The 26,807-nt window shown below is 47.5% G+C and overlaps 1 protein-coding gene and 1 long non-coding RNA gene across 3 annotated transcripts in view; both read right to left on the bottom strand.

The window, feature by feature from the left end:
• ASIC2 (acid sensing ion channel subunit 2) overlaps nucleotides 1-26,807 on the bottom strand; it is a 1,151,120-nt gene that overhangs the window by 506,570 nt on the left and 617,743 nt on the right. The window lies entirely within an intron of this gene.
• Nucleotides 20,033-23,965, bottom strand: LOC108541413 (uncharacterized). The gene is made up of 3 exons (XR_001888954.1): nucleotides 23,809-23,965; nucleotides 23,657-23,717; nucleotides 20,033-20,444 (listed from the first exon to the last, which is right to left on the bottom strand). It is a non-coding gene; the product is annotated as an uncharacterized LOC108541413 (long non-coding RNA).

Raw genomic sequence — 26,807 nt, 5'->3', positions numbered from 1 at the left:
TCAGCTTCCCAAGCTGGTTTTTGTTGTTAAGTTATAACAGTGCTTGCTGTAGGAATGTTGGGAGAAAGATTTGAGTTAATGAACATAAAATGCTTAGCACAGCATCTGGCACAGGGTAAGTGTCCAGTAAATGTCAGTTGTTTCTATCAAGAGAGGGGAGGAAGGTAGAACGGAGGGAGGGCGGGACAGGATGCTGGGGTCAGATCACACCTGCCTGGAACTGACTTTGGACTTTAGCACGTAGGTAATGGGGACCATTTAAAGGTTATAAGCTAAGACCTCAGATTTCACCCCCTTTAGGCTCTAATCCCCTTTTTGACTATGGACATTGGCAAAACCTATGGGACAAGCTTCAAAATGTCCACTTCACAGATGAGTCAAGTGAGGCTTAGGGAGATTAGTCTTTTCCTCAAAGCCAATCTGCTCGTCAGCCACAATCCCAAGTCTGGTTTCCTGAACTCTGTGTTCTGTGCTCTTCTCTCCCACACTGCTCACTAACAGACTGACAGACGGCATCATGCCAGCCTTGCCCAGGCTCCAATTAGCAGACAAATCGGAACAGGCTGGCGGGGCTGCGTGCCTGCTGCAGTTGTGTTTATCATTCATCAGAGACGAGAAGCGACCTGCCAGGCCGACAAGTCAGGCCCTGTGGAGAGAGGATTTAAGGTGATGTAGCCTATGGGGCTGGTCCTGGGTATGATAATTTGGATTGTCGGATATGCTTAGGAGCAGACTATTTCAGCAATTCACTGCAAGCTGAATATAGCCCTTGCCCAGGGAGTGCTTTGAGTACTTAAGGAACTGGTAAAAGCAAGGCTAGACTGGGAACCAGGAGGCCTGGGTTCTACCCTAGCCTTGTCATTACAATAGGGGAGAAAGCACATCTTATTTTAATTTCTGGGTTTCAGAGTCCTTCTGTGTAAAACGAAGAGTTTGGGAAAATTCAGCTTGAGAGAAGCTAGTACTGTAGTGGGGTTATGGAAAACTTCCGATCCCTTCTCTTTAAATAGCCCTCCAGAGGGAGGTAGTAGCTGTGGGGTAGCACAGAGCAGTGAAATGAGCATCTATCTGCATTTGCATCTGGACTTTGCCTGTAACTCACGGTGTGACCTGAGGTTTTCCAGCCCTGCTTCAGAACCTGAGTTCTTGCATCTGTACAGCAGGTGGATTGGGCCAGAGCAGAGATCTCTAACTGATGACCTGTGAGCTAAATCTGACCTGTGGATGAGACTCATTTAGTTCCCAGACAGATTCATCTTTCTAATTTTTACCCATTTTTTAAGTGACCCAACATTTAAAAATTGGAAGAATTCACATACAATTCTGTATTCTAAGATTTTCTTGAAAAAGCAGGGGGTAGCCTGGCATGGTGGCTCATGCCTGTAATCCCAGCACTTTGGGATGCTGAGGGTGGGAGGGTGGCTTGAGAATAGGAGTTTGAGGCCAGCCTGGGCAACATAGTGAGACCCCGTCTCTACAAAAACTAAACAGAATTAGTTCGGTGTGGTGGTGCGTGCCACACCCAACTACTGGGTGGAAGGATTGCTTGAGCCCAGAAGGTCGAGTCTGCAATGAGCTGTGATGGTGCCACTGCACTCCAGCCTGGGCAATAGAGTGAGGTCTTGTCTCAAAATAAAATTAAATGTTAAATTTTTTTAAAAAAAGGAAACAAAGGGCTTAGTCACACTGAGCCCCCATTCACACTGGGAGCACACACTGGCATGTTCCTTTGGACTGGTGGCCACTGCCGGTTCCCATCATTACCACCCTGCACACTGGGCTCATTCATGTCACTGGCTTCCGGAAGCATCTGAGAGTGCAACCCTTGCACAAGGCCTTGTGAACCCACATTCTCTGCCCGTAGGCATGAACATGTCACCCTGCTCTCTGAGATGGAGACCCAACCCCTCCTGGGGGCCTCCCCAGTAAGGGGAGTCTGCACCCTCCCCAGTAAGGCCATAGAGTCTGTTGTCTGCATCTCCACACTTGCTTAGATGACTGTATTACAACACACAGCAATTATTACAGATTTTCACATGTAAATTTATGTTAGTGTAGTGAACACGCCTTTTCAAGCTACTGCACCCTTTTGGAGATGCTGAGCCTTTTCACAGACAGGTGCCCACCCCACCCACCGCATCCATGCCCCCTCCAGCTCTGTGGCTCCAAAACTCTGTGGCTGTCACTCTAATTCTTGGTTCATCGGTCATACCCAGATCATCATACAAAAGCAAGATGAGGACACACCAAACTGACAAGCAATGACTCTCCAGTAGTGGGTAGTTCCTTTCCTGGATGCTGCTTTTATTTCTGTCTCCTGCTCAGTCTCTTTTGGCTTTAGACACACACCTATGTTCTTGGAAACTCCTTTGGGTAATGGCTGCCACCTCCAACTCAGCATGTCCCATCTAGACTCATTGTCACTTCCCCTACCTCTATCCTTGCTCCTTTTCCCTTGTTCTTTATTTCAATGACTGGGCACCACCCAGTTGCCCTAGCCAGAAAATGGGGAGTCATCTTCTATTTCTCCCTTTCGCTTATACTCTAAAGCCCATCAAAACTAAGTTTTGATGATTCCACCTTTTTGAAGGTGTCCACTTCCTCCCAGTCTCACTGCCCACATCCAAGTCAAGGCCATTACTGCCTCTGGCCTGGACTCCTGCCATAGCCGGAGAACTTGGGATCCCCTTATTCACATTCAGTCTACTACCCTCCAATCCCATTGCACAAGCCAGCATGGTCTTTGAAAAACCCAAATCTGATCATGGCAGCCTATATTTAAAATCTTTTCAACACTTAAGATAAAGACCCAAGTCCCTAACAAGGCAGGATGTGGGTGCTCTGTGTACAGTAGGTTTGGAGGCATTCTCACTTGCCACAAAACTCACAGTCACCAAAAGAACCAAGCCTGGGGCTTCCAGGAAGCAGCTCATGTGGTAACGTAAACCACAGAGATCAAGAGGGCTGCCTAGCCCTTGTCATTGCAATAAGGCCATTGCACATCTTCTTTTTATTTCTGATTTTCAGTGTCCTGTGTAAAAGGAGGAGTTTGGGAAAATTCAGCTTAATAGTAGGTAGTATTGTAATGAGGTTACAGAAAAAATCAGATTATTTTTCTTTAAACAAACCTCCGCAGAGAGTTCTCAATGGTTCCAGGAGCTCAGTCTGACCAAGATCAGGGTGAAACTCTGCAGTCACTCTCTGTGCTGAAAGAGAAGCACCTGTTAATGCTCCTCAAGATTTCTTAAAAAGTCACCTCTAGAGGCTAGAGCCTGGAAGAACTGAGTCATCATTATTTTGACTTGAAAGCAGGGACAGAAGCTTCTCCATGGACCAGGTTCCAAGGCTAGTTGGTCATAGCTGTAGGCAGCCTGTCCCTTAGCATTAGTTGTCCTTGATCTTAGAACCTTAAGACTGAGGAGAACGCTTCTTTCTACTTATTATTATTGCTCCCACTGGGTACTGAGCCTGCAGTGTTATAGTGTGAAAAGAGATGAGCATTTACAAAAATAAAAGGAGAAGAAGAAGATGAATGAGTCTCAGAAGAGAGTGAATCCAGCAGATTTAAAAAGCGACCAGGGAAAGGACCCTGGGACCATCACATCTACACTCCTGCTTACTCTAGCCGGGTCCAAGCTTGAAGCTGCTCCAGGCTGCCTTCAGTTTCCGGGTTTATCCTTCCAACCTGGCACTGCCTCCCCTGCCAACCTCCTATGGTGCAGACCCCTGGAATAGCTCCCATCACTCACCAGCACCATCATCTCCAGAAAAAAGCCTGCCAATATTTACCCATGGGACGGTGACCTCTTACTTCTGAAGAGTTTTGGCCATGAATGGAGTTCAGCTGACAATCTGTCAGTACCAGCTGGTAGCCCCAGCCTCTATGCAAACTGGAAACCTGAGGGCCAGGGAAGGGAAGGGAAGTGACTCAGCCAAGGTGAACATGGTGAACTTGGCTCCAGGAACATGTATCCTGTTGTCTGGTCTTGTGCTCTTTGCATTATATGAAATAGTTTTATTGATCATTCTACAAAGTAATGGAATTTTCAAGCTAAATTTTAGCATGGGATTCTTGGGGATGGGTATAAACGATGAGGGTGCTGGCATGGCAGGACTGCTTTAGGAAGAAGAGAAACTAGTAAGAGTAAGAGTAGAATACTTTTGTTGTTCTCGATTGCACTAATTTTAGCTTTTATTTTCATTAAATCACTCTCCTGTGTTGTTTTTCATTTATTTTATGATTCTTTATCTAATTTCTTAAGTTGATTACTTAGTGCAATCATTTTTAGCTTTTCACAAGAAATAATAGAGGCATTGAGTGCTATAAAATGTCCTCTGAGTACAGCTTTAGCTGTGTCCCATAGGCTTTGATGTGGAGTGTTCTCCTTTTCATTACTTTCTAGATAATGCATAACTTCTGTTTTTATTTCTTTTTTTGAGCCAAGGATTACTTAGGAAAATATCTCTTAATTTCAAAGTAGTTAAGAGTTTTGAGGCCATTGGAGACAGAATGAAGAGGAGTTGGCTCCAAAGAAGAGACAAGCAATTAAAGGCAACTTCCCAACTTCTGTCTGGTGCCAGCTAGGTTGGGCATTTTTGTCCTATCTTTACTGATTTGGGGCAGTAAGAGGTGAGAAGAAGTTGGGGAACAGAACCCCATGACATCCTCAGTTTAGTGTCACTTTTCTTGCCTGCCACTCAGGCTGTGACCGAAGAGACTGCTTCCTGCTCTGTTCCCTACACTTGGCTCCTGTCTTTGCCCAGGTTCAAAGGTGGCACTTTCCCAGAAGGCTCACTCCCATCTGTAGCTGGAAGCCACATCTGCTCAAGGCTTTTTGGAGGCTGCCTTCCCTTAGGCACAGACCTGTGTTCCTTCTAACCCCCAGTTCAGGGGTGACCTTAGACACCATCATAGGTGTAGGGAGGGAACCAACACTGCCCTCACATAATGGGATCAACGAATACGGGCACCAGCTGTGCCAGACACACTGCTGGGGGCTTGACACACGGAATCTTGTGTACCCCGTGGGTAGGCGTCACTCCCATTTGGCAGGGATGGAAGATGAGTCCCAGCTGTAGGCAGTTTTCTCAGGTACACAGCTGGGAACTGGACGCAAACAGGTTTCTCTGGCTCCGAACCTTTGTCTTCATGCTGCATACTCTAGCCTAATCTCACCCACCTGCCACTCCTCACTCAGCATTTTCAGATGAGAGAACTGAGGCCCTGAATTTCAAGGGACTTAGCTGTGCATGACACAGTAAGGCCCCGATGAACTGAAATGAAAAGCACCACTGAGAAGCACACATTCATGGCCCTGCCTTGTTGATCCTCTCCTTCCTCCATCTCCCCATCTTCTCTTCCACAACCCCCTCAACCTCATCGCGGTCCTTGCCTTCCTAACTGGTAAAATTGAGAAATTTGGGGGAATGTGGGAAGAATTAGGAGCAGACCAAAGGGGAGGGGATTGTAGAAGGAAAGCATTGTTTTTGGACAGAAGACCAACAAGACAAATGGACTCCTACATGCCGAGCATTTCAGAGGCACCCGTTTGGACTTCTGTCCTGCCCTTATTGATCTTTCTAGGGCATTTCCCCAGTGACCAAGAATGACGGATCTTTTTCTGGAATGGGATCCCATACCATTACAATAGATCGTTTAAAGAGTTTTATGACCATACTGCCAGGAACCAGGATCCTAAAGTTTAAAAAGGCCATGTGGTCTTGGAAAGGCGGCCTTGCCTGTCCCCTACCTCTTGGGCTACTCCACCCTCTTCCCTGATTTATGGCTTTGCTCACTTCCTAAATCACTGACTTTCTCAGCCCCTTGGCTGTGTGGCCATAGAGAAGCTGTTGGGCCTTGAGGAGTCATCCCGTGTTATCCCCCAGGAGCAGGACCTCAGTCCTTTCTCCCAGATGTTCTTTCTCACCTCCTGCCAACCTCTGTGCCAGCCCTCAGCACCACAGTCTGAGAAGTCATGCTTTCTTTTCTACTATGCCAATGGATGTGTGCCCAGCCTGTCATAGGTGCCAGTGAGTATTTAGTGAACAAAGGAGTAAAGGAATGAATGGATCCATCATGAATTATAGCTGCCTAGCTGGCACTTGGTGGATGGAGCAAGGAGGGAAGTAGACAGGGAAGAGGAATTGCTCCGTCGCTGTTCCTGAAGCTCTGGGGTTGGGAGGGGTTGGAGGAGGAGAGCACATTCTGTCCCAAACCCCTTTAGATTCCCAGGATATACCCATACACTCCAGCCCTGCCTAGCCTCTCCCAACCAGCTTTGGCTGGCTCTGGATCTTCCTCTGGGGCGCTCAGGTGGGCGTCAGGAGTAGACCCTGAGGCAGCCATGGGCATTCACAGCCTGGTTTATTCAGCACAGCTCTGGCACTAACCTCACTCCATGGCCTATGGGTATTTCAGGCCCATGGGTGGACCCTCTTTCAGCCCTGCTTTCTCCTCTGTAAAATGGAGATAAGAATACCCACGTGTTCTAGTAGGAATAACTCAAGACACGGAATGTGCAGTGTTAGCAGAGTGTCCAGTGCCTACGAGTGCCTCTCTCCTCCCTTCTATTTATTTTTAAGGACACTCATCCTCTTCCAGGCCTTGTCTGACCCATGGCTTCTGCTTCCTTTCCCCATGGCTGGGGCTACTGGATCCTTAGCTGCAAACTTACTCCTGCCCGTGACTCCTAGGACCAAGTCTGAGGCTTCAGCAGTCCCAGATGCCCACTCTCCGACTTCGCTTGCTACTCCTGTCCTAACCTCCGCCCTGTTCTGAAGAATGCAGAGGCCAGGCACAGTGACTCATGCCTGTAATCCTAGCACTTTGGGAGGCTGAGGTGGATGGATTGCTTGACCTCAGAGTTTGAGACCAGCCTGGGCAACATGGCAAAACCCTGTCTCTAAAAAAAAAAAAAAATACGAAAATTAGCTGGGTGTGGTGGTGTGCGCCTGTAGTCCCAGCTACTTGGGGTGGGGGGTGGCTGAAGTAGGAGGGTAACCTGAGTTGGAGAGTAGCTTGAGATGGAGAGGTTGAGGCTGCAGTGAACCAAGATAGTGCCACTGCACTCCAGCCTGGGCGACAGAGCAAGATTCGGTCTCCAAAACAAGAACACAGAGCGCAGTGTCCAGCTGGGTGGAGCCCAGAACTGCAGAGCTATGCTGAAAGATACTCCCGAGGCCACCACAACTCCCACGGTGTCTTCCTTCTTCACACGCACTCAGAACTTGCAGTTTGCATCACTCACGTGGAAATTACCAAAGTTATTAATCACAGCGTATGAGTGTGTTTGTGTCTGTGTATGAGTGTGTGTGAGTGTGTGTGTTTGAGTGTGTGAGAGTGTGAGTGTGTGAGAGTGTGTGTGTGTATGGAGGAGGGGTGGTGATGCTCTTGTTGCTCCTTCAGTTAGAGTCATGGCACTCAACCTAACTACACATTAGAATCTCCTAGAAAGACTTTTGAAAATGCCAATATTCAGGCAGAGGCTTTGATTTCATTGGTCTGGAGTGGACCCTGGACATTGGGACTTTTATTAGTGCTATTAACATTTCCAGGTAAGTCTAGTATGCAACTGGTGTTGGGAACAACTGATGTGAGCTCCCTGGCATTAGGGATTTGGTTTTATCTATTTCCTCTCCTTAGAGGTGCCTGGCTTAGTACTGAGTGCATGTAAATGGATTAGGAGTCCCCGTCTCTGGGTCACTTTGCCTGATCACCCTCCTCCCTCCCATGCCTGGGTTAGGTGTTGTGCTCTTACCACACTGGGTTTGATTTCCTGTTTACTGTCTGTCTCTTTCAATAGACAATGGACTGCCCTAGGGTAGGATCCAGATTCTCATCTTTGGCTCCTTTGTCAAAACCCTCACACATCAGAATGTATTGGTGCCACATGGGTCTGAGGACATCTTATCCCTTCTTTTCAGCTCCCTGGTAGTTAACGAAGCCTCTCTTTTCTTCTAGACATTGTCTCTTTGCTTTGGGACATGGTTCTCAAACCCTCACAACCTCTATCTTAGTTATACCTTTTGCTGCATATTATTGTTATTATTATTATTTTGAGACAGAGTCTCACTCTGTTGCCCAGGCTGGAGTGCAGTGGTGCGATCTCAGCTCACTGCAACCTCTGTCTCCCAGATTCAAGTGATTCTCCTGCCTCAGCCTCCTGAGTAGCTGGGATTACAGGCGCACACCACTATGCCTGGCTAATTTTGGTACTTTCAGTAGAGACAGGGTTTAGCCATGTTGGCCGGGCTGGTCTCAAACTCCTGACCACCTCCGCCTCCCAAAGTGCTGGGATTACAGGCGTGAGCCATGGCATCCGGCCTTTTGCTGTGTATTAAATTACCCCACACTTTAGCAACTTGTAACAAACAGTTTCTGTAGGTCAGGAATTGGGAGCAGCTTAGTGGAGTGATTCTAGCGGAGGTCTCTTTTGAGGTTGCAGTCAAGATGCCAGCTGGGGGTTGCAGTATTTGAAGACTTAACTGGCGTTGGAGAATCTACTCTGAAGGTCAATGCACACAAGTGAGAGAGCACCCAAGCCAGAGGCCACGATCTTTAAAACTACATAATAGTCACTTCCTTCACAGGTCGCCTAGACCAAGCCTTCTGCAACGTGGATGGGGACTACACAAGGAGAAAGAACCATGTATTAGAGTGTGACTACCGCAGGCCACGTGCTGGGAGCTGGCCTGGAAGTCCAGAAAGGGCACCCGGTCCCGGTCCCAGTCCCAGCCGCTGGTCATCATCCTCTTGAACACAAATATCTATTTGCCCCTGTGATGTGCGGGAGCAGTGCAAGAGGTGAGTGCCATCCTGGCCTCTTTTGATCTTTTGGAGAAGGGCTAATAGAAAATGTCCTCTTGGCTATCAGTCCTGAGCTCCTTAATAACGCCTGAACTCTGTAGAAACTTGCAAATTGAAACCTAAGAGTAAACTATAGAAATAAACACCTCCAGGACATGAGCTTATTTTTAATAGCCATGGCGCTTGAAGCCAATGGAAGTGCGGGTGAAGGAGAGACTGAGAAATGCTGCCCATGTGAGTCCCATGGGGTGGAGTCCCAGCCCCTCCATGCTGTGGTAGGAGGCAAGGCCAACCTTGCCATCATCTGGAGATGACTTCCGGAGGGAGGCAGCAGGTGCAGTGGGCTGGGGCGCCATGAACACTAAGCTCCATCAGATCTGGGTGGGTTCCTTTCCTGCTTCCATTTGCCATGTGACCTCCACCAGTTGTTCTCTCCCTGAGGCCTCAGTTTACTCATCCATAAAATGAGTTGGTTGGACTGATACACTACTTATGAGGCTTTTAAAAAACAATGGCACCTCCATTTTCCAAATTACACCTTACAACAAATAAAGTGAATACAATGTTACTGCCTCATTACTATGTATAAGAGATAATATTATGAAAGCTAATATGCAAGAATAAATGCTTAGTGTGTTCCTAAAGCTGTTCTTAAATGCTTTGGACATGTTCACTGATTTAATCCCCACAGTGGCCCTGTGAGATAACTACTCTTTTTAATCATCATCCCATTTTACAGAGGAGGCAGCCACAGCACAGAGAGGTGAAGTAGCTTACCCAAGGTCACACAGCTTGTAAGTAACCTGAACTCATGGAGGGAGACCATAGGGCCTTGCTCTTGGCCCCTTCTGCTATACAAATACAAGCAGAGTGGCTCTGATGGAAGTGAGGGAGGAATGCTGGAGGCCACCAAGCTTGTTACCCTTCTCCTTTCCTCTTTTTCCACCGAGTACCCCCTTAAACACAGTTGGCCTCTTGGGCTTGTGGAGCTGCTTTTGAGCTCTGACATTTGCCGAGCTGTGACCCCCTTATTTCTCTACATAGGCTCTGCAAACACATGCACCTGAACCATCTGGGATGCTTTATTCAAATATGGATTTCTATGCCACTTTCCAGGTTCATGGGATCAGACTCTCCGGGTAGAGTCCAGGAGTCTCAATGTTAATCAGTGCACAAGTAGGTCTCGGCTCACTGCCATGGAAAAACTGCTGCATTTTGAGCAGGTAGGCAGCTTAATCACCACCATCGGGCTTGGAAAGGCCTGGATTTAGCACTTTCCTTAGGGAGGAGGAGGCCTCTTTAAGGAAGGTCTCTTTAAGGAGAGTGGGAATAATCTCTGTGCCCAGGCACTGCTAGACCGTCTGTCAAACTTGACCTCACTTCAGGCCACCCACTCAGGTTGTTGTAACCGAGAGTTAGCCAGGAACTTCAACGGCCCAAGAGCGAAGCCTGGGTCGTGGTCATTGTGACATTCCAGGCCACAGTTAATCAGCACATCTGTGAACCCACCAGGTGATTTCAGAACATTTTTATGCTTCGGAGAGAAAACAATTTTTATGACTGTTCAGCACAGCCTGGGAATCAGAGAAACAAATGCTGTTAAACATTCATGTGTTAATTATTGCCATTCCTTGCTATTCCTACCACCCAAGAGCTGATTATGAGCGGAAGGTATCTTTGCAACGAGAATTCTGGCTTATTATGGCCTTTCCCCAGGGGCCTCTTTGGCTGTTAGGTTTGGGGAAGGGTCATTAATACATGCATTGTAGTCACAGGGTAATAATCCTGCTGTGATTAGAAGTATAGCTGTTCCACTTGAAGAAACACTGTCCAAGCAGAAAGAAATAAACGAGGATATGGGATAGAAAGACAGGGTCAGTGGGGAAGCATGAAAATCACTTGCAAGTTCATTCTCGCGTCTGCACCTGCAGAACATACTCTCTTTGGCCAGTGTTTGAGTCACAGCTACACCATGCTCTAGCATTTACTCAGAGGGATACCTGGTCCAGTGGTTAACTGGGAGGTTGTCTTAATTAGCATGCCTAACTATATCCAGCACACGAGGAGCTGGAAGGATAGTTTGGTGAATGGCCACTGGGAATTAATCACCCGGTCCAGTACAGTCATACTAATTTGGGGCCCAGCTGTGTTCAGCACACAAGGAGCCCTAGGAGGGACAATTTGGAGAGAGACCACGAGAGGGCGGCAGTGAGTCCACAGTCCGGCTGATCCCCTCATCCACGGACAGGGACCCTCTCAGGGCTGTGAAGGGTGTAGGAGCAAGTGAGCAGACCTGAAGCTTACAACTTTATTTGCTTCACAACAAATGTATCCCTGGGCCTCACCTGTGTTCCGGTTTGGAGCTCTGAGATAGCAGGGGGTTCTGTTTCTGGGAATCTGCCTCTTCCCCAGGGGGAAATGACAGAGGGTATTTTGAAATTGACATTCAGGCCCTGGGGTTAAGCCTGTGGAACCAGCAGGCTAAAGGATGCTTGCCTCACCTGTCTGGGTGCGTGGGTGCTGGAATCATGTTGGACTACTTTGGAAAAGCAGAAACTTCAAAAAGAAGGTGCCGATGTTAGCATTGCTGGCTTATGGCAGCCAGGAATCTGAATAATAATAATTATTATTATTTCATAAAGGCAGCTGACACTTACCATGCTCACTGTGGGCCTGATGCTACCAGGCAGGCAGGAATTCTACAGACAGGGTTCAATAACCTCAACGCAGTCTCATGACGATTGGGTCTCGGGACTTGGGACTCAGGTTGGGCTGGGTCCACACAGCACTTTGCCTCTTGGGGAGAAGTAGCAAATAAAGGCCCCTGGGCCTGGGTAAGCAGGGGCTCAACACTGCAGTAGGCCAAGGGATATCTTTTGAAGGATACAAATTAGCTGGAATTGAATGAATTCTTTGGCTCTGCATGGGGAGGTGGGAGGTAAAGAAGGCCCCTGGATAATGAACCATTAACTCGGGGCCAGCCTTGCTAACAGTTATTCACTCTGAGGGTGGCACGCGGGGACACAGGAGGTACAGTAGCCATGGTGATTGCAGGGCAGGGATGGCCCAGTTCTGATGTGGCCAAGGCCCCCAGCATCCTGGAGACAGAAGTAGCCACACGACCAAAGAGTCAGCCTCTCCCGGTGGGTACGCACAGCAGGGTCCATAGCCCAGCAGGGGTCCCGTGAGAGCCTGCTAAGAGGCTGGCAGAGATGGGCAAGGAAGACGTCAGATCTGACTGGCAGAGCTGGAGGTACTGCTGAGAATCTTCTAGTCCACAGTGCGGGTGGATTTGAGTTCTGGGAGGGGAAGGAATTGCTCAAGTCACATGTGATGGCACTCCTAGTGATGGCACTGCTAGGACTGAAGCCCAGCATTCTTGCCCCAGGGTCATCATCTACCATCAAAGGCTGCATGTAGTAAAACCTCATCCCTGTTCCTCAGAGCCCTGATGTGGAGTCTCTGAAGACACCTGACAAGAGGGGGCCCAGGCTGTTCCTCTGGGTGTGTATGGCAGGCAGGCCCCTTCTCCCATCACCTGGCACCTGGGCAGGCAGGGAGGCCCTCTGGCAACTGCAGGCAGGGAGGCTCTCTGGCAACTGCGGGCAGTGTGGTTCAGCCAGGGCTAGGGGGCCCTCTGCTGGGCAGCCGCCGCCTGGCCTGTGGGATGGCTGAGCGAAGCCAGCTGGCTAGGTGGGTTCCGGGGCTGCATAGAGGACCATCCTTTCAGGAAGCGTCAGGGATGGCAAAATTCTGACCCATGGCATCTCTCTCCCAGTCCCCCAACTCCTTCCTGTCATTGCTGTCCCTGCCAGGTGGCCTTGTGCCCTCTGCTCAGGACCCCCTCTTGGGCTCCCTGCCAGCCCCCCAAACCTCTAGTTCTACCTGCTCCCCATTCTAGCTCCTGCTAATATGATATCGAATCTTAAAGGGTCAATGAATTATTTCCCCCGTTCCTGAAGGCTTACATTTGCAGAGCATTAGGACTCCTCTGAGAAACCAAGTCTTACCCTGCAGGAGTGACCTGAAGGCCCACAGGCTCCTGCTGTGGGCTGAGGCCCACCCGTAGGGGGCCCTGAGGTGTCTTTTTAGGGGCAGCGGCTTGGCAGTAGTTCTGACCACAGTTGGAATCCTGCCGCTTTCTAGTTCTTTGACTTTGAGCAACTCACTAAACTTCTCTGACCCTCTGGTTCCTCATCTGTGTAATAAGAATAAGAATTCCCATCTTTCAGAATTGCCTTGGGTGTTAAGTGAGAGGATGCGGTAAAGAGTCCCTCACAGGACTTAATGACTATCAGTTTCTTTCATTGAGTTTTTCAGTTTTCTCATCTGTGGAATAAGAATTCTTGTCTGCCCCAGATTATAACTTTGAAAATCCAAGTGTTACTTTTATTTGCAGTGCAGTGAATTCCCACAAGAACGGACACACGAGAGTGCCACTGCCAATGCAGACACAGACACCGAAGCCGTGCGGCGTTGGAGTATCCCTGAAAACTGCCTCCCACTCTGCACCATGCAGTCCTGGGGCTGCTCAGAACAAAGGCCAGGGCAACCCCTGGCTCCCCCTACCCCACCCACTGCAAGCCCAAGAGAGATCAGCGCACTGTCAAGCCAGGTCGCAGAGAGGGAAAGTGATCTACTCAGCAAGTGGGTGACAAGAAGTGTCAGGACACCCATCTTCTGAGCTGGGCCTCAATCTTCTTTTTGCAGATTTTTCTCTTTTCTCTTAAGGAAAAGATCCTTCTCTTTTTTCTTCACTCTGTGATGAAGGACCCCAGCTGTGAGGTTAAATTCCAGCACTAGACTCACTGTCTTTGTCATCTTGGGAAAGTACTCGACCTCTCTGAAACTTTGTTTCTTGATTTCTAAAACGAGGATCATAAAGCCTTCTTTATTTTTTATTTTTGTATTTTTTGAGATGGAGTCTCACTCTGTTGCCCAAGCTGGAGTGCAGTGACACCATCTGGACTCACTGCAACCTCCTATTCCCGGATTTAAGCAATTCTTGTGCCTCAGCCTCCCGAGTAGCTGGAATTACAGTTACCTCGCACCACATCCAGCTAATTGTTTTGTATTTGTAGTAGAGATGGGGTTTCAACATGTTGGCCAGGCTGGTCTCTAACTCCTGGCCTCAAGTGATCCACCCACCTGAACTCCCAAAGTGCTGGGATTACAGGCATTAACCACCATGCCTGGCCAGAATCATAAAACCTTCTGCAGAGGGTTGCTTAGAGGTTTAAGTAGCATGATGTATTCATGGCTCCTAGCACAGGGCTTGGCTTCTGGCAGGTTCCCTTTCCCGTGTGAACACTGACTCAGAGAATGACACTTTCCCGTTGTTATAAATAATCTCGAAGACACCCAGTTCTGTGCTCTGTCTCTGTGCTCACTCTGCCAACCAGTCATCTACTCACGGTTGATGTAGCTCCAGGGAGGGGAAGCTCACCCTTCACTGGGCTGCAGTCTCAGAACAGCTGGGACAGAGGGTGAGTTCCCGCTCTTGTGATGTAAGCACTGTCTCCATGCAGTTCTCATCCATAGAATAGCCTCAGGAAATTGATCTGATCCTTCTCTCTCTAAATCAATTCTTTGGATGACCTCTGGGCCTTCTTGTCCCTGTCAGTCATACACTCAGGGGTCAGCCTCAACCTTCTCCAGCTCCTCTCAGCTTTGAGCAGATATCTTTCACTTTCAGGAGCAACTCGGCATGCCCCTGGACCAATGCTCAGGAGTTTCTCTCACCATCCCCAGGCTCAGCCTCTGAGATTCTTCCCAGTTCTTGCTAATCCCTGCCTCCAAAATCTTTGCCCTCTAGTCAGAATGTGCTGATACACAGTTGTTGGGTTCCTTATATAGAGACACTCTACATACAATCCCCATTTTAGCCTTCCCAGTACATCATCAGGGTAAGTATTATTATTCCCATTTCACAGAGGAGGAAACGAAGGCTCAGAGAGATTGGCTGACTTGCCCAAGATTGCACAGCCAGCAAATTGTGAACTAGAAGTGGGAGCTTGGTCTGTCTGATTGGAGATGAGATCATGAGTTCTCCCCACACAGGTATCACGGAAATGAGAATTTATGTAAAACAAGAAAGGTGATCTTTTACCAGTATTGTTTCTGTATGTTCTGGGTGAAGTGTAGACCCATTAGGAGGTTGGGAGGGGGTGTCACAGCTTGTTAGGTGTATGCATATGGCTAACAAGAAGGATGGTGGAGAGGTGCTGGCTTGGTGTGGCAGCTTAGCTGAGTTGGGCCATGCTGCGGCTCACAAGAATGAGGTCCCCAATTTGAGTCCCTCCATCTCCATCCTCTCACCTGCCTCCCAAGTGTTTTTTATTTGTTTGTTTGTTTATTTAGAGGCAGGGTATCATGTTGCCCAGACTGGCCTTGAACTCTTGGTCTCAAGTGATCCTCCTGCCTCAGCCTCCCAAGTAGTAGAGACTACAGGTGCACACTATAGCACTGGGATTCCTCCCAGATGTATTTAACTCAGTCATAAGTGAGTCCAGCTGAGAGTGTAGACAGCGCCTAGGGAGCCCAGCAGCTCTCCAGGGCACAGGAAAAGCCAAAGGTCCTTGTGACCCCTAAAAGGCCGTCTTCGTTATACCAACAATATGAATCCCAGTCTCTTCTGTTCCCCCGTCACTGAGACCTGTGTCATTCCTGTCTCTGTGCTCTTATTCTTGACATTCCCTCTACTTGGGCTGCCTTCCCCTCGCTGAGTCCTGTAGTCGGCCTCAGTCATGTGCATGGAACAGGAGTGCATGCTGGCAGAGTCGTGTGCCTACGTGGCTAGACTGTGCGACACTTCCTAGCATTCTCCCCCGCCAGGTCTTTCTGAGTAGGGTGGACACGAGAGAGTCGTGCGGGGGGTGTGGAGGGCAGAGTGAAGCAGCCACTTTGTAGCTCACATACCTTGTCACTTAGCTGCTGGCTGTTTGTGTGAGGCTACTGCTCCACCACCCCTTGGAAATATGTACAGCTTGTCGTTGTTATCCCTCACTTTATCTCCATCTTCCCCTCCCTACCTCCTGCCTTACAGACATGGAGATCCAGCATCAAATGCAAATACCTCTGCCTTACCTAGATGGACTGACCAGCTCCCACAATAACAGAAAGTCAAGTCTCTGTAACAGATGCCTTGCTATTTCTGTATCTTAGCAGCTTTGCTTTTCTTACTGAACTTGAATTGAGGTATCAACATGGGTGGTGGTTGATGGTGACCTATGACTCCTATCCATCCTTTGGAACCCAGCTCAAGTCTCACCTCCTCCAGGAAGCTTTCCCAGACCCCACTAATCATCAGTGGTCACTTCTGACTCTGAGCTATTGCAGGATTTACTGCCTGTCCTGTCTTGCTTTAGGTTGTAAGTTATCTTTCCACTCATGGGTGTCTTCTTGTCCTAGGTCAAAATTTCCTGCACTTCACAGATATAAATCTCTAGTCTCTTCCTGAAGATTCTGATTCTGTGAGCCTTCACCTAGAACAATATGGTGACCAGAAAGTGTGAGGAATTCAGCCCCAAGTAAACTGTGAGCCCTAAGATGACAGGAACCAAGTCCCTGTTTTATGTGACAGGGACTGCACACATCCAGCAATAATAGTAGATTTGAAAGTGGAGGGTACCCAACCAGCCTTTTCTGGGGCAATATCCTGGCTTAGAATTCCCATTAAGTGAGATCTCTGAGACGCTTTTCTTTCTTCTTGCACGGCGGCGGAGGATGAAACCCCAAGCAGTCAGGTGCTGGGGATGTCATTCACCCTGATGATCTTGATGGGGTTAATTCTTACTAGTCATGTCTCCCTCACTCTGATCAAGCCACTCCTTCTCCTTTATTGCTTTGGAAAGAGGACTGTTCTTGCTGGCTACCCAGGAGTCCACCTCCCAATCTCCCAGCATGTCCCCCGGAGCTGAGTCTGACAGATCCAGGCTCTTCTGCTTTTTCTTTGGGGCCTTTTCTCCACGTGTTTCTCTTATACATTCTAGCTCAAACCTGTGCCCAACACAGAGTAGGCACTCAATGAGAATGGGTGCTGGATTGTCCATTGTCAGGGCCAGGTTGGCCCTGGCTGTGTAAGGGCCTGATGAGGGCAGAAAAAGGGTGGGCTTTGGTGGTACTCTGGGCGGGTTATGAGACCCTGCTTGCCTAGCATCTGAGAGATGGAAAGTCCGTCAACCAGACCTGGGCTGCCCACTACTTTTCCTCCCCTCCCCAGAAAACCCCAGATTACCCACTGTAAACAGTTCTGTGACTGCGTCTCCTGGAAAGGTCAGATCTGATGTCTATGCTGGAAGCTTTTGTAAGAATTCCTCATGGTCGAATGCATCTGTTCCCTCATCAAAACACAGGCAGATTCCTCATGCTTGGCCTTAATTTGCTGAACTTGCACATAATTGAGACAGATTATCTCTGCTTTCCAGCTAGTCATTTTCTGTTTCAGGGGTGATACTGGGCTGGCTCAGGATGTTACTGGTCAGAGCCCCCACCTGCTACCTGTGCAGGAGGGCTGGGTGCCCTGTGTGCCTACTTCCTTCTACGATCTAACAATAGAGAATGCAGGTGGATGCCTGGTGCAGGAGGAAAGGAGAGATACTGTTCTTCTACAGATGTGTGTGCCAGGGAGGAGGTAATGGACAGTAGGGTGCACTGTCCAGTGGGCAGATCTAAGGAAAGAGAATTGCTTACCTGAGTCTTCAAGGAAAGCCAGAATCAGGGCCCTAAACCCATTCAAGGACCAAGGAACAGCTAAAGCCTTTATGTTCCAAATTGGACTCTCAAAAGTAGCTGAAACCAAGTGACTTACCAGAAACCAACTCTGGAGTAATTGCCATGCTAGAAGCCTAATCAACTCTGGGCTGAGAGGTAGAGCCAGGGTGGCAGAGGAGAGTGCTCCAGTGAATGAAAAACGACCAGGAGTGGGGTGTTGTGTGTCCCACTTTATGGAAATCATACTTGGAAAAACTGAATCAAAAACAACAGACTGTGGCACAGAGGGTCGTCGTGAACAAAGGGAATACCAGGAATATCCCTTTAAAGAGAATCCCCTGACACATGCCTGGTATCTGTGGGCTTACCAGAGTTGCATTTACACACTCATTTTAGGGACATGCGCCTAAAATGAAGTACACCTGTTAATCAGGGTTCAGAGAGGCTTTGTGGTGAAGGGGAAAGAACTGGATAGGGGGTCGTGGAGCCTGGTTCTGCCACTTTCTCACTGAGAGACCTGGAGCAAATCACTGTCCCAATCCAGGCCTCTGACTCCCATTGAGCAAAGGGTAGGACTGGATTACGTGATCTTCAAGGGCACTTTTGGCTTTGACATTTTCTGCAGGAAGAAGAGGAAGAAGGCGGAGCTTCATGGAGGCCCTACTGTATTGCAGATGCTCATTTGACCCAATGCCTTGGTAACCTCAAAAGGAAGTGATGCTCAAATGGTTAAGCAATGTGTCCAAGGTGAGAAGGTGTCAGGGCTAGTGAGTGTCCTTACCACACCCCCGTAGGAGATGGCAGGGAGGATTTGAACCTGGGCCTGGCCGACCTGTGTATGTGTGTGTGTGTGTGTGTGTGTGTGTGAGCATGTGTGTATGTGTGTGTGTGTATGTGCATGTGTGTGTGCATGTGTGTGTGTGTGTGGTTTCTGACTGTGATCCTATAGGACAGGAGAGGCAGGGAGCCAGTGGACTCGCAGTACTGCTTCTGTTTTAAATCGAGACAAAGCTTGGGACCATCACATGGGCTTCCTGTGGGGAAAAAGGGAGGACAGTCCATTTAATTAATACCCTACCAGACCCCTGGAACTCTCCCTCCAGCCAGAGCACCAGCAACCCTGATAGCATCTGCGCTGCCCCACCACGAACCTGTAAGCAATTCATTTCCTACACTTACAATAAATAAGTCAATGAAAAAGATGTTCGACATAATTTCCCCAGAGAATGGAAGAAAGAAGCAGCGTGAATTGGAAGCTTCTATTATCTTCTGTTGTCTTGTCTCTGATGACAGATAATGGTGGCTGGTGAGGGGGATTGGCTGGCAGGGAGAATAATGCTTGGGTAAAGGTGGCCTTTAGAATATATCATCCCGCATCCAACTCAAAAAGGGAAGAAAAAAGCAAAAGACAAGGCAAGGCTAGCCGTGCTGCTCTGTTCAGGCCTCCCTTCCATCCACATCTAGCCAAGTTGCAGACCTTTTACTAGAGAAACCATTGTATGAATCACCCTGTTTGTTGCTGCTTTCCCCCTGTGCCTTCAGAGAGCTGATTAATTGGTCCAATACCAGCTGCTCGTCACGAAGGTCTTAATTAAGAAAGAAATAGCCACCTTGTGAATTCCCTGGGAATTGATAGCCCTGGGGATGTCTCTTCTGCCTGCTGCTCAGGGAATGGTGAGGAAAAGAGGACAGAGGCAGGCTCCGAGTCAATGGGATTAAAATATTGGAGGCTGTAAGAGAGCTGAGTGGCCAGGAAACTCCAGGACAGTTCAGGAGGAAAGAATAATAGAGAGTTTGGCCAAATGAGTCAGCTTCCAAGGCTGAATCCAACTGGCTAGGGGCTTCCACAGGGGGAGTGAATTTTGGGGACATCTTGGGTTTGGACTAAATGTTTAAGATTCGCTTTTAAAATGACAGTTAAAAGTATAGCAATTATTTTCAACCCTGACTGCCTGTAGGGGAGCTTTTAAAATACAGTGATGCCCAAGCCCCACCTCACTCCAATCCAATCAGAATCTCCAGAGGGTAGGAACCAAACACTGATGTATTTTAAGAGCTCCCTGGCTGACTCTGTGGTGCACCTGGGGCTGAGAACCACCAAAGATGGTACAGAGCACGTTTCTTCTCCACATGTGCTCCCTGGGCCAGCGGCATCAGCATCAATATCACCTGGAAGCTTGTCAGAACTGCAGAATCTCAGACACCTCCCCAGAACTACTCAAGTAGAATCTGCAAGATCCTTAGTTTATTCTCATTCACCTCCAAGTTTGAGAAGCAATAGTTTAGACAATGGATTGTTTGGGGTTTTATTTCTACTCCAGCATTAAGGCACATTATTCAACTTCCCTGAAACTCAGTTTCACTGTATATAAAATGGGACTAATGATATGTATATGCCACAGTTACCAAGAAGACAGAATCATTTCTGCTAAGCATTTCACACAGTGCTTAGAACAGTCACTTCTCAATAGATACGTGTGGTTCCTTTCCCTTCCATATGAGGATTAAATGAGATACATCATGTAAGACATTTAATAGAGTGCTTGCTTGTACTATGTGCTTAATAAATATGGGCTATTCTTATTTCCTCAAGCATTCCTTAGGCAGACAGCGGGACTCCTGCCTTTGTGCTCCTCCAGCTCGCTACTCATCCATCTCCTCCAGCTCTTAGAGTATTGAATTTCAATAAGCCATTTTTATGTCTCTCAACCCTGCTGGGTCTTATTCAGCTCACTTCCTTGGGCATAGCACAAAGTAAGTCCAGGAAATACATAAATAAATGTGAAGGCCTTAAAGTGTTCCTTAGTTGGAGAACAGAGAGGCCGGGGGTCACGTGCCTGGGGCTTCCAAGTCCTTAGATGTCCTGTTTCTTGGCCCTTGGGTAAGAACGAGGCTCTCTGAAGGAGGAAGGGGCCCCTTCCAGTGTCTGTGAGTAGAGAGCAGGTAACAAAATATGTCATGGAATATTCTGTGTGTTGGGTCAATTTCAACCAACACAAAATCTAAATGCTCTATGGACCTAATTAAACTGTGAGCTTGTAGAAAAATAAAACTGACTTTGAGATTGTCTCTAGACTTCCTTTATTCCTAGCATGCTAGGGCTGGAAAAAAAAAAAAGAAGAAGAGAGAGGTCAGTCCCCTTTGGCTGTTACGCCCCATGGCAAGCAAGGAGAAGGCTTGGCAGATGGCAGCAATGCCCTCCTAATTCATGGGTCACCCTGGAGCTGCCCACAGACAGTGCCAGCCCTTTTAATGAAATCACTTAATTGGCATGAACATAGGTGAGTGTACAGGTCACCTTTGCTCAGGTCAGGGGCTAAGATGGGAGGATGAGGCCTCTTGGGCCTGCACTAAGCACTTTTTTCAAGAAGACTGTGTTGCTGCCAGGCTCAAGAGAGAGAAGGTTGGAACCTAAAATACTAATAAACAGCTCATAGTCCTCCCTAGGGACCCAGCTTTGCCAGGTCATGCAGGACCAACCTCACAAGTACCAAGGGGTTGCAGACTGCCTCTCATAGCTTCGATAAAAGTCAATCATTTCTATTAGTTTATGCATGCACTCATTTAACAAAAGGTTTTCCAGTCCCTGCTCTGTGTTAGGTATATAAAGTACTTTTCTGTACATTGTTCCATTTTATTTCTTTTAACTAGACAAGAACTTTCTGAGTTAGCTACTATCTTCCCATTTTACCAGTAGATAAGCAGAGGCTTAAATAAGTTAAAGAAAAAAATCTTTAACTTATTTTATTTATTAAAATTAATTACTAATTTTTAACTTAATTTATTAACTTATTAATTAACTTAGCTCAAAAGCACACAGCTTGACAGGATTTGAGCCATAGACTCTCTGATTCAGGCCTCGATCAGTAGAAAGAGTTTACAGGCATGGCCTCCTGGTCCTTTAAGTCAAACGTTCCAGAATGGTTTAGGACAAGGTCATAGAACTCCCGGCAGTACCAGGTGCCACCGAGAAGGAGGGGGCTTTGTTTCCGTAGTCTTGGGGTACATAAAACTGGGCAGGGGGCAGTGGGTGGGGTTACACCAAATCCCAGCTGCCTTCCTCTGTGCCGACCTGACATCTTGAGCAGACCAAGCCCCAGGCAGAAGGAGTGCTGAAAAGTCAAGACATGTGGACCTCAGTCCTCCCTGCTTCTTGAGACACGTTTGACCTTGCAGAGGCCCTTGCTCTTGCCATCTGGGGATTTAGGGCCAGATGGCTGCCCGGGTCTCTTAGAATTAGGTTGGCCTGATTCCTTGAGCTGTGGGGTTGGTGTTCCTGGAGTCACTGCTAAAAATTCTGCAAATTGCAGGGAAGCCAATGTTTAAAGACTTCTCCATTGCACTTGTGGCTACATAAATCCACACACCTCCCACTGGGTCACGACGTCCTAGGGCTCATCCCACTGCCAAGGAGAGAGGCCCTTCTTTCCTCCATCCTCTACATCCCCAACTCCCAGTTTCTTTTTCTATGACCTGGGGGTGCCGATAATCTGTCTCAAGTTTCTGACGGTGGGGTGCTTGAGGTTGGGAGGCCTTTCCCTGACTGTCTCATGAGCAGAAATGATCACACTGTGTGCCCAGCCCTTTGTTCTCCCCTTAGCCTTCCACTCAGTTTTCCAGGTGAGGACAGGGGCCACGTGGAAAGGGAAAAGGTATTATAGTGGAAGGGATGCCCAAGAGGAGTGTGTATGGGAGGGGTTGAGCGATCATACTAGACACTTTCAGGTCTTTTTTATTGGCCATCTGTCCTCTACTTTCTTCTTGCTTCCAGGGAGGTGGGTCTGTGTCTGTGGCTGGATGCAGTGAGAGCAGCCAGAAGCAACACCCAGCCTATTCTTCAGCCAGAGGGGTGAGGCTGAGTCCACTAACCTGGCACCTCCACGGTTTGCCCTCAACAAGTGCCTGATGCTAACCAACCTCACCCATGAAGCCAAGGGTCATTCATCAAACCCATTTCCCTAAGCATCTCCTACATATCATGCACCTTGCCAGGCTGTGGGAACGCAGTGAAGAACATGATCCGCATGGTCCCTGCTCACAGAACTTGCAATCTTGTACCAGAAACTATTAAACTAATAATGGCACAAATAATTATAAAATAAAATTGCAGGAAGTGCTGCATGTGCCAGCTCCTGACCTTCCTTCTGCTTCTAGGACTGGGTTTGATTAAAAGTGAGGCTACTATGATGAGCCACTAGAAGATCTGGGAGGTGAAATCCAGTCCCAAATCTCCTCTCACCCTCTGACTCTTGGGACAGCAGAGCAAGTGAATAGGAAAGAAAAGAAAGAAGATGTATGAAAAGATGGCTTGGAGCTGGAAGGTGCTAGTGCAATGGATGGGGAAACCACATATCTGTCATTTCCATCTCTTCCATGTCACTGACGTTGGTCCTCTTGACCCTGTCTCAGCTCAGACCTGCATCATCTTTTCCCCAGATGATTGTGGCAGCCTTCTGCCGCCGGTCTTGCCTCTCCCCCAGCCCAAGATAGCCTCGATAGGACTCTGCAGAGAACCTCTCCTCTTTCTGCCTCGAGCAGTATTTCTCAGCCTTTTGACTAGTGACAATTTGGAGCTAGATAACTCTTTGTTGGCTGGGGCTCTCCTGTGCGTTGTAGGATGTTTAGCAACATCCTTATTAGTAGTGACAACCAAAAATACGTCCAAAGATTGCCATATGCCATATGATTTGGGAACCACTGGCTAAGAGATATTATGCCCTTGAAGCTGATATTCAAGGCTCTCCATGATCTGATTCTGAGCTGTGTTTCAGGCTGAGCATGGTGGCTCACACCTGTAATCCCAGCACTTTGGGAGGCTGAGGTAGGCAGATCGCCTGAGGTCAGGAGTTCAAGACCAGCCTGGCCAACACGGAGAAACCCCGTCTCTACTAAAAATACAAAAATTAGCCTGGTGTGGTGCCACATGCCTGTAATCCCAGCTACTTGGGAGGCTGAGGTAGGAGAACTACTTGAACTCAGGAGGCAGAGGTGGCAGTGAGCCAAAGAAAGAAAGAAAGAAAGAAAGAAAGAAAGAAAGAAAGAAAAGCTGTGTTTCAGTATGCTATTCCTCTGTCCTGTCTCTCACATTCTATTATGTAGCCATAATCAAGTACATGAAGTTTTCTTAAAGTGCTCTACCCTTTTGTTGCCTTTGGCTATCCTGTTCTCTTGACTTACAGGGCCATGACATCTTTTCTATCTATTAAAATAAATCTAGTTGTGTCACAAGATTCAAATAAAAGGTCTTGCCTGAGAAGCTTTTCCAGATTTCTGGAATTTAGTTATCTTACCTGTCAAATGAGGATAAAAAGTCTGCCCCATGGATTGCCTGGAATCATAAAATTTCAGGGTTGTAGCAGACCTGGGGATTCATCAATGTCTTCTTTCAGGGAAACAGACGGAAATGCAAAGAAGTGGAGTGTCTTGCGGAAGTCATAGCCAGATGGAGAATAAACTGCGCCTAGAACTTGGTGTTCTAAATTCTGAGATCAATATCCTAAATCCACTTGTCAGCTTTTGCAAGATGAAGACACTATCTAATCAACAGAAAAGTTAACTTTGTGGCCACAAGGTCACAAAACCTCTGTGCACCTCAATGTTTCTCTGTAAGGTGAAGGGCTAAACCAGCTGTTCCCCAAAAATCATTCCAGGCTGCTTTGTGCTGCTATGATACTAATTTTCTTTTGAGAAGATTGTCATTTAATCATAAGGTATTCTCATGGGGAGGTATTCTTAATACTTCCCAGTCCATCTCATTGTGGGGCCTGGAAATTTCTGCCCTTGCTACACACTGTCAAAATTGAACCCCAGAGCTCAGCTCACAAGAAGGTTAACATAACGGTTTTGCTGCTCATCATAACAACACTTCACATCATGTCTTCAGATCACTCCCCAGCATCATTCTTCAAATTCAAACGCGAACCAGAAGTGACAAATGATTCTTGTAATGCGCTCTTTGACACAAATCATTTCTGATTGCTCGGGACCCCGGACAACCTTGAACAGGCAGAATCAAGCTGAGAGGGAGAAGTCTTAGAAAATGAACAGCTTCAACTTCCTGCCGACGAGAACCCTCTGCTCACGAGGCAGCAGCAGTATGTGCTGATTGCCAAACAGATCATTTTTAAAATGATGCAGATCTGTGGGAGATTGGTCTGTGTGGTGATGTGTCTCATCTTGCCATGTCCTATGCAGCCTTCAAAGTGTTTTTAGATCCTGGCAAGGAAACAGACATTCATGCAAGGCCCTCTGCATATGATGTTTCTCTTCATCCTCCCAGCAAGTTCGGGTATTTATTGTTATCCATCATCCCATAAAGGAGGAAAGGGAGCCTCAGAGAATTCCTAGAACATTGCCAAATGACCTAACATGTTGCTGTTAAATCTCAGACTAGAATTCAGGTCCTGTGGCTCCAAAGTCAGTGCTCTATACCGAGGTCACCTCTAAGGTATAAATCCCTTTCAAAGTGCTCCTATCATTTGGCCTCATTCTCTGCGGATTGTAGATGAATGCTTAGAGTTGAGGGAAGAAGTGCACATTGATGTGAGGTTGGCTTATCTGGAAAATGAGGAGGTTGGAATGGATCACAAATAATACTCCTGGTTCAAATGCATTGAGAGTGGCAGAACAGTCTAAGTGCATTATGAGTATCATTTCCTTTCCTTTCCTTAGCAGCACAGAAATCCTGTGGGTAAGTATTAGGATTGTTCCCATTTTTCAGAGATGGAACTGAGACTCAGAATAGTTAAGCAACTTGCTCAAGGCAGAGTTGGGGTGAGGCCAGAGGCAGAGATGAATGGCTATCCAACAAGGTTTCTTGCTCCCTTGCAAAGACTGAAGCTGTGTAGGGAAGTGGTTGTCTGGTCAAAACCTGCATTTCTCAGGTCCCCTGCATTAGAAGAGGCCATGTTGACCAGTTCTTAGCAATGGATATGATGGGAATAAAAATGTCACTTCTTAGTGGAAGTGGTTATGAAGCTAATGTGCCTTCTCGTCTCTCTCTATGCCCTCCTGCCAATAGAACTTAATCCCTAGACTGACTTCAGAAGTCATGTGTGGTGTTGCAATCTTACAGACTTATTCTAGAATGTTTCTAAAAAACAGAACAAAGAAAGATAAAACTGAAATTAAAAAATAAAAAAAGAAGCCGTGTGTGGAGGAGGGCACTGTCCATCAGCATGGATCCCTGAATGACCATGTGAAACCGAGTTCCCACCTCTACTCCAGCCTCCCCACACACTGCTGGTTGCACGATGCATAAAAGAGACATCAACTTAAACCGGACTAAGTCATTGAGATTTCAGGAGGTATTTGATACACTAGCCAGCCTTACCCTGACTAATACAGAAGAGTCTTGCTTCCGAGGTGCATTCTCTTCACTGCTACACCACAAAGTGGCCTTGGGATTGCTTGAATTTATGGAGATAGTAGAAAATGTTCTCCTTATTCCCAAGTCCAAGAGCAAAAGTGTGTTGGTATTTTTTCCTCCTGTGAAGCCTGGGGAGCATGTGGGAGTGACGTTCATGTGCTTCTGAGCCCCTTCCAAAATTGACCGCTCCCTTCAGTCTTCCCATCTCAGTAAATGGCACTAGCATATACTCAATGGCTTGGCAGTCATTTTGGTTTTCTGTCTTTCCTTTGCCCCCACATCCTAACTTTCAACAAATCCTGTAGACTCTACCTTAAAAATAAATTCAGTAGGATGCTGGAACTGGCTCAAGTCAACTTGTGAGAGCCGATTGTCAAATTGTTAGGAATATTGCAAGCCAGTTGATGTCATACTGAAAGTTTTAGGTGGCCCATGGTGAAGGTATTTACACTATGGAAATTGACAAATGCTACAAACTAAGGTCACCCTGCTCCCAAGAGAGCAGATTGTTAAATGCCCACCAACACACCACTGAATATTTTCCAAGTTTCACCTTTTCTCACCACTTCCACTGTTAGCACCTAAGTCATAGCAACTAGCATCTCACCTTATCTTGAATATATGACTGCAGTAGGCTCCTAACTGGTCTTCCTGTAATTTTCTGCTCTTTCCCAGTTAACTCCTCACACAGTATCCAAAGTGATCTTTTAAAAGTGTGAGGCCAGGTGCGGTGGCTCATGCCTGTAATCCCTGCAGTTTGGGAAGCCTAGGTGGGTGGATTACTTGAGCCAAGGAATTCAAGACCAACCTGGGCCACATGGCAAAACCCTGTCTCTACAAAAAATACAAAAAATTAGCCAGGTGTGGCAGCACTCATCTGTAGTTCCAGCTACTTGGGGCGGCGGGCAGGGGGCGGGAGGG

The sequence above is a fragment of the Rhinopithecus bieti genome, unplaced genomic scaffold, assembly GCF_001698545.2.
Source record: "Rhinopithecus bieti isolate Rb0 unplaced genomic scaffold, ASM169854v2 scaffold_19652, whole genome shotgun sequence".
NCBI lineage: Eukaryota > Metazoa > Chordata > Mammalia > Primates > Cercopithecidae > Rhinopithecus > Rhinopithecus bieti.
The sequence above is the reverse complement of the archived record's forward strand: the minus strand, read 5'-3'. Positions and strand labels throughout refer to the sequence as shown.